Source organism: Ceratotherium simum, chromosome 10 (assembly GCF_057802395.1).
Source record: "Ceratotherium simum simum isolate JZ-2026a chromosome 10, ASM5780239v1, whole genome shotgun sequence".
NCBI lineage: Eukaryota > Metazoa > Chordata > Mammalia > Perissodactyla > Rhinocerotidae > Ceratotherium > Ceratotherium simum.
In genome coordinates this window covers 73,650,602-73,658,042 of record NC_141909.1, presented here as the reverse complement: position 1 = coordinate 73,658,042, position 7,441 = coordinate 73,650,602, and the positions used below count along the sequence as shown (strand labels likewise).

The following is a 7,441-nucleotide window of genomic DNA, read 5'->3' as shown; positions in this document are numbered from 1 at the left end:
CCAGGCCAGCACCAAATGTCAGCGGTAGAGAAGCTGAGAAACCCTGAGCTAAAGGAGTCAGTAATGTTCTTGAGTCCTCGTCCACAGCCTGGCCTGGGATGAAGACTCGCTGCTACTGCCGCCAGGAAACTCGATCAGAGGGGCTATCTCATCTGGATGGGAAATGTTGCTGCCCGCTCTTGGGCTCTTTCTATCCAGCTAATTAGTACATTTATGGATTGTCTGAACTGACAGCCTCCTTTCCTCCACAAACAGCATGTTGGCAAGCCTTTCCAAATTCAAAATACTGTCCTGACAAGCTAAGCCCGTGATTCAACAAGGTGACTCTTCCTGCTGTGCAGCATAAAGGCGGGTGGCATGTTTTAGGGGCAATCAAGGGGGCGCAGCATGGGGAGAGTGAAGAGCGGCACTGACAAGGTTAAAGGGCGTTGGCAGGTAAAGCCAGGAAAGAACATTACCATCAGAGGGGAAAAGGGAAGCTTTAAAGCCCGTCAAGGAATCCTGCTGGATCCACTCCCTAATTATTTTAGCAGGCAACGAGATCATGCTCTGCAAGAAGGGATGTAAAGAAAGGGGAGCTATAACCGGATACCTCGGCAAATAAAGGCGGCTCCACTCTAAAGACTAAAACAAGACATGTGTTGCATTCACTTCACAAAAAGCTTAAGGTCAGACTTCTGCCACGAAGGAACCAGCCTGGGGAGTCAGACAGACCTGGTTTTGAGTTCCAGCTCTGAAATGCTCTGGCCAGGCAGGCAGGAAACAATGTCTCTGTGCCTCGGTTTCTCATCTGCAGAGCAGGACTAATTATAACAGCCACTTCCCAGGGTCGTCCTGAGGAGGAAAGACTGTGATGTGAGTAACAAAGCACTTGGTAGTGCTGGGCACAAAACCCAGGCGGAACAAATGCCGTTTCCCTTCCCCCTCCCCGGCACGTGCACAGGAGACTGCTTTTCACTGGGAGCCTGGCCTGGAGAAGGAACTGTGCAAGGGGCTGAGTCAGAGCCCAGCAGAGGCTTTTTATCAAGTGGAATTTACCTTGACAAATCACTCCATAGGAGATGTCCAGATAAGTGAGCTTGCCTCAAACACGGATCTTTGATTCTAGGACCCAGAAAATGACTCCTTGAGATGTCCTTATTATGCACCCGGGGTCACCAGGGGCAGCTTACCATGAACCTAATGAAAATGAAACTCCAGGCCCCTCACTTCACAGCCCCCGTTGGAGGCTCACGCAGGAGCCCAGCAACACATTCATGGTCGTTTGCTTTTGTAAACTTGACAGTGGTAAGATACTATGACCTTAATTGCTTAAGATCACCACCTCTTTCTACTCTAACTTCTCCGTGGCCACATTTCCCCTTCTTTCGGGTGACTTTGGAGTGGCCATGGGCATTTTTGGGATCTGGCCAAGAGGAATCCGAGTTAGAGATACCTTTACTTTAGGTTAAGATATATTTATAAACTTATAAACTACATAGTTAAGTTACTGTTGGCTGTTCTGGAGCAGGGAAGGTTTCCAGGAATATTCTTATGGCCCACTGCGCCGACTCAGCGAGCATGGTGATGTGAAGGCTCAGATCCAGAGGTCATATCACAATTTGAGTGTGTCCTGCAGTGTCTGGCATCAGAGATGCTGTGGGCTGGGGGAGGAGAGACAAGATGCGAAACAGGCAGAGCCAGAATAGACTAGTCAGAAGCTGGTCTGGGGAAAATTTTTCTAATCATCAAACTTGTACAATTGGAGACACACTTAAAATTGACAGCTGGTCAAGATGAAAGTCCTCTCCTTTCAAGAATATGAGACCATCAAAGAACCCTCCAAAATACAGGATAAAAAGGATTTTAGAGGTGTGTTAAATAATAATAATTATTTTTTATGAATTTTGTGATACTATAATACCAAATTTTGTAAATGTAAATTTTATATTCTCTTCAAAAGGGCCCCCCAAATTGTATAAGCTTCAGGCCCTACAAAACCTGGATGCGTCCCTTTAGGTCACAGACTTTCATCTCTTTGAAGAGGATAAAGAAGGGGAAAGTGAGAATGGAGACAAGTAAACTCCCTAACTAAGGAAATTTCCTGAAATAACTATATTTCAGTGATACAGTGAACCTAGAACATTGGAAATTCTTTATGTATTTGTTCTTCCTGAAAAGAGTTAAATGAAATAAGGATATAAGGCTCCAGACTATACCGGTGGTTTTTCTTATAAGGCTAAGTCTTGTTTTGCACAGTGTTTTTGGAAAGCATTCTTTGTATAATGTGAAATAAAACACACCTAGGTTTAAAAAAAGTTGTCAGTTTCTGCTAAGGCTTTTTATTTGTAGTTTATCTATCCTTTCCCTCCAGCAAAGGTTCTAAACTCTTTATTCACTCCCACTATTGTCGCTTCTAGATGAAAATCAAACAAACTCAGCTTGATAATTACAGTTTTTAAAAGCACAAAGTAACACTATACAAGTTCGAGAAAGTGAAAGAACTTCCGAAACCTTCAGGTAGGCAGTCCTTGCAGTTTCTGTTTCTGCCACAGGAAGACTTAAAGGAGCCACATTCTGGATGGTGGTGGTCATTTTAATGAAAACTCCAGAAGTGCCCACAAGCTCACCGTGCCTTTCCCACCCCTCACCCCTACCCGAACTTCATCGACCCAGAAGCAGAAATTTCCTAAGGAAGAGAAAATGCAGCTTTCTGCTGATTTCAGAATTCTGTCCTCCATTTCCCGAGCGCGAGGGCGCAGCGCCAGATCTGCCCGCCCCTCCCTCCGCTCAGAGCTGGGGATGCTGCAGCCCCCGACTCCTCCCCGTTTGGAAAAGGGGGCTACGCTGCGCAAGTTTGTAAAGTCCTGGGAGCAGAGCAAAATGAGGGAGTAATTGTTGGCTCTCTTCCTTTCCTTGGAAAGCACTTAGCAAGACTGCGACACCCTACCCCACCCCGTATACCTTCCATTGCAGTCCTGGTTGTTTTCTAAAAATACAGTTCGTGTCTTTAAAACTTGCATTTTCTCCCTAGGAGTAAGCATTAGTTAATGATTGCCAGCTGCTTTCTGCGTCGCAGCACCATGTGACCAGGACATGTGACTTGGAACCGGCTGTGGTTGTTCCTTGTATTTGAATAAAAAGATCAAGCTTATTATTGCACTAAAAGCCTGTGGAACTCGTCAGTGCAACGTGATTCCCGGGCGGTTACACAACACGCTGCAGCCCTGGGCTCCGCCGGCTCTCAGCGCCCAGCCTGGTCGCCGCCGCCGCACAAGGAGTTGTTTTCTAAGGCACGTAAAACAAACATGGTTTTATGTTTTCGAGAGTGAGAGTCCATTTTCCCCTTGGAAAATGTATGATGATCCTGGAAAAAGAAGAGACCCAATTTCTCCCAGCCGCGTTAGCCCTCTTGTTAGGATAAGGTAGAACTCCAGCACAGCACACAGAGAAAGAAGAAAACAGTAGATCCAATCTCCTTTTCAACTGAAGATTCAGGATTGATTTTATCTTTGACTATTTCCCTTTCTCTCTCCCTGGAAAGTCTTCAAAATATGCTCTTTTCTACTTTAAAAAAATGTAAACTAAAAATGACATTTTTTAATTTAAAATTTAAATGGCATGTTCATTTTGTATTGTTTTTTTCCCTAAGATTTCTAGAATATTAGCAGTGAAATTTTGATTCAGCACATCTTGCAAAGGAGAGAGCAGAAGGATTAGTCTTTTTATAGGTGGGAAGAGCTGGGTGTCCCTTTGAAGGTTAGGGTGCATGTGTGCATATGTATGCAAATATATGCAGATTTGCCTCAAAAGGGTTCCCCACACACCCAGAAGGTGACATCCTTACTATGCACATTTTAACACTGCCCCCCACCCCCGCAATGCTGAGGAAGCCCTGCAATGTTTTGCTTTCTCCTGTCTCTAAGTCTTCAGTGATGACTCAATTACAGAAGAAAGATGAGAGAGGAGCGATAACATTGATTCTCTCCAGCCCAAGGCCTTCTCTGAATGGAACTGCACAGGGCTTCTGTCCTCTAGAACAGGAGGCGGCCCATTCTCCAGCCCAGGCCAGATTTCAGCTGTAGATTCTTTCATTCCACAATATTGCCTCAGTGCCTCCTCTGCCTGGTGCTATTCCAGGTGCTGAGAAAGCAGGAGTGAATAAGGGACACATTCCTGCTGTTGTGGAGCCTCACTCCAATGAGAGAAAGTTATCTCCGAGAGGCCAAGCCCAGGAGGCCCGGCCTGGCCAGGAGACCCGGACAGGGGAGCAGCATGTGAACCTCCTGTCTATGTTACCCCCATTGCTCAAATGGGGCCCTTCTCTACTAGCTACTAAGGACTAATGAATTTGCCAACTGATGCTTTGGAAACAAGAGTTAAATCTTTGCTGGCAGATACAGGTGCAGTCTTGTTTCTTAGAGACCTGCTAGGTCAGAACCGAGGAGTCCTTGCTGCCATTTCTGATCCTGCACAGACAAGAGTCTGTATAGACGTCTCACTGCTGCTGGCAGCATGACTAAAAATAGAGCAGAGCCACTTGGGAGTGATGGCTCCATGAGCCAGGATCAAGGCATTGCACAGCAGAGGTCTAGCCGGAGCATCAGCACCTTCCACATCCCTGCCTCTCCACAGCCCTCCTTCAGAGGACACCCGAGCAACTCAGGCAGAAGATGCCCAAAAGGCCAGCCTGTCCAGAGTGCCAGAGGGATGAGGTATGGCCTCAGGCAGTCTTCCAGAGGACAGGATGCCAATTCTGCTTGTAGTCCTTGATGAGAGATAGGTATGGGGCCTTCCCTACTTTGACAGTGCCTGATGTGGATCAGAGAGTGAAAGTGTATTCTGAAATTAGCAGAGCTTCTGACTTCCTGAATAAGACCTGGCCTGGAGTCAGGAAGGGAAAGACTGAGGGAAAGGATGCAGCTATCACCTTCTTAATGACATCTTGATTGGATTTTGATGGACGTTCAGTGGACGCTCTTCTCTCTAGAACTGTATACCACTCCAAAGGAAAAGGAAGATGGCAAGCTGAAACAAAAGTCAGAAATGCAGGCTCAATGATCTGCTCGCTGAGGATAGTCCTTATACAAGGACCCCAGACAAGGTCCTTGATATCCATGTCTGATAAGCAGGACAGATATCAGAACTTAGCCACCCAAATGTGGCCTCCAGCCATCCCCAGCCCTGACCTGTGCATCAGCAGGAGGGGCGGCTCATGCTGGAGGAAGGGAGGGCACAGGCTCTGGCCCTGGGCACTCAGGATGCTTTGAGTCAAATTTCTTCTCCCAGCCTATTTCAACAACACTTCCCATAGTTCTTTGCTTTCCTGAGAGGAACAGTAATTGCCATCTTCCTTCTACGGATGGGCAGCCTAAGGCAGAAACTTGGTAACATCCCCTAGCAAGTCCTTGGAAAATCAAAGAATAAAATTCACGTCCTCTCCAGACTCGCCTCTGGCAAAGACATGCACCACCAAGAGCGTCAGAATGGTGCAGCTGCTATGGAAGACAATATGGCAGTCCCTCAAAAAATTAGACATAGAATTACCATATGACCCAGCAATTCCACTTCTGGGTGTTTACCCACAAGAATTGAAAGCAGAGACTCAAACAGATACTTGTACACCTGTGTTCGTAGCAGCATTATTCACAACGCCAAAAGGTGCAAGCAACCCAAGCGTCCATGGATAAACAAAATGTGGTATATACATACAATAGAATATTTTTCAGCCTTAGAAAGGAAGGGAATTCTTTTTTTTTATTTTCTCCAATACAGGACTTTTCTTGGATCTTTGAAATATCACAAATAGGTCTTAGGAATCATCCGGCATCTTGCTGTTTCTGTAGCCAGACACCTTAGATCTTATTCATCAGCCCGCTGAACTGTTCCTTTCTCAGAAACATAGATAACATCCCAAAATTTTCTGATGTCCTTGTTTTTAAATGTTGTGGCTTGCTAAATCAAAGCAGCTGAATTTGAAACAAGTTCAATGTCGTTTCCTTCAAGAATTAACTCATCTTTCTGAGCTTGAGATACTGAAAAAGCAACGCCTGGCCTCATCTGAACCCTGTGGATGTTCACCCAAGAAATTTCAGATTGCAACAAGAGACCCATTCTCCTGAATAACGACATTGATGGGGAAGTGAGCACACACAGACCTCATCTTGTAATGGAAACCCAGTGTAACACCCTTGATCATGTTCTGTACGTGACTAAAGATAGTGCCAGCACTAGCCAGTTCCTTTCTATTTCCCCACCATTTGTCAACCAGGAGCCTCTTTTTTTTCCTCCTGAGGAGACTGAGTTCCACATTGATGTGGTTGAAGTACCTCCACAGGGTTCCTCTGGGGCCCTTCACAATAACTGTGCGTCCCTTCAGAGTGATGTTGACATGTTCTGAAAGGTCAACAGTCTGATTGCTGAGCATGATCTTCGTTCTAATGGTAGATGAGGCAAAGAGAGGAAGGAAATTCTGACATGTGCTACAACATGAATGAACCTTGAGGATGTGATGCTAAGTGAAATAAACCCATCACAAAAGGACAAATACTGTATGATTCCACTTAGATGGGGTAGGACCGAGAGTCAAATTCATAGAAACAGAAAGTAGAATGGTGGTTGCCAGGGCCTGGGGAGAGTGGAAAATGGTGAGTTAGTGTTTAATGGGTACAGAGTTTCAGTTTGGGAAGATTAAAAAAGTTCTGGAGATGGATGGTGTTGATTCACAGCAATGTAAGTGTACTTATTGCCACTGAATTATACACTTAAAAATGTTAAAATGGTCAATTTTATGTGATTTATATTTTACCACAATAAAAAAAAATTTTTTTTAAAGAGTGTCAGAGGATCACCTAGACATTTTTGGAGTTTCAGGTGTCTCAGACAATCTTTGCCCTGGAAGTTGTGTCCTGTGTATCTGCAGGCTCCCTGGGATTACCCATCCCACCCCTTTTGATGGCCAAGGAGATGAAATTAAAAAGTGGCCATGTGGGCTGTCACGCCATCTCTCTTGTCCTTTAGGCTTGGTTCTCTGATGCCGACAGCCCAGAGAGGTGAGGACTCCCCTTCAGGCCATCCTCACCCTCGCCCAGCCCCTTGAGAAATGGTAGCATGTAAGAAGGAAGATAAAGGATTAAACTCCAACTTCCCAACCTATTTCCACAGCCTCCAGTGGAAAATGCTCTAGATTTGAGATAAATTTTTTTTGCCCACACTTGTAAGTTTTCTCACACCTATTAATAGACAGATTTTTGCAGAAGGTCATGGGAAATACCTGATGGATGTTAGCAGAGGAGCTGGGCTTCAAGGGATATGAGGGAAGAAGATGCCAGGAAGCATGAGAGGAGAGACTGTAGACAGCAAGGTTTAAATGTTCTCTGCCGTAGCTTTATGACTTAACATATAATAGGATAGTGCATGTTACCAGACACCATAAAGAATATTCTATACTTATGTAAAGCTT

At 45.2% G+C, this 7,441-nt stretch overlaps 1 pseudogene; it reads right to left on the bottom strand.

Annotated features, from left to right (window-relative positions):
* Positions 1-5,841: 5,841 nt before the first annotated feature.
* Positions 5,842-6,406, bottom strand: LOC101391188 (large ribosomal subunit protein uL6 pseudogene; annotated as a pseudogene).
* Positions 6,407-7,441: the final 1,035 nt, after the last annotated feature.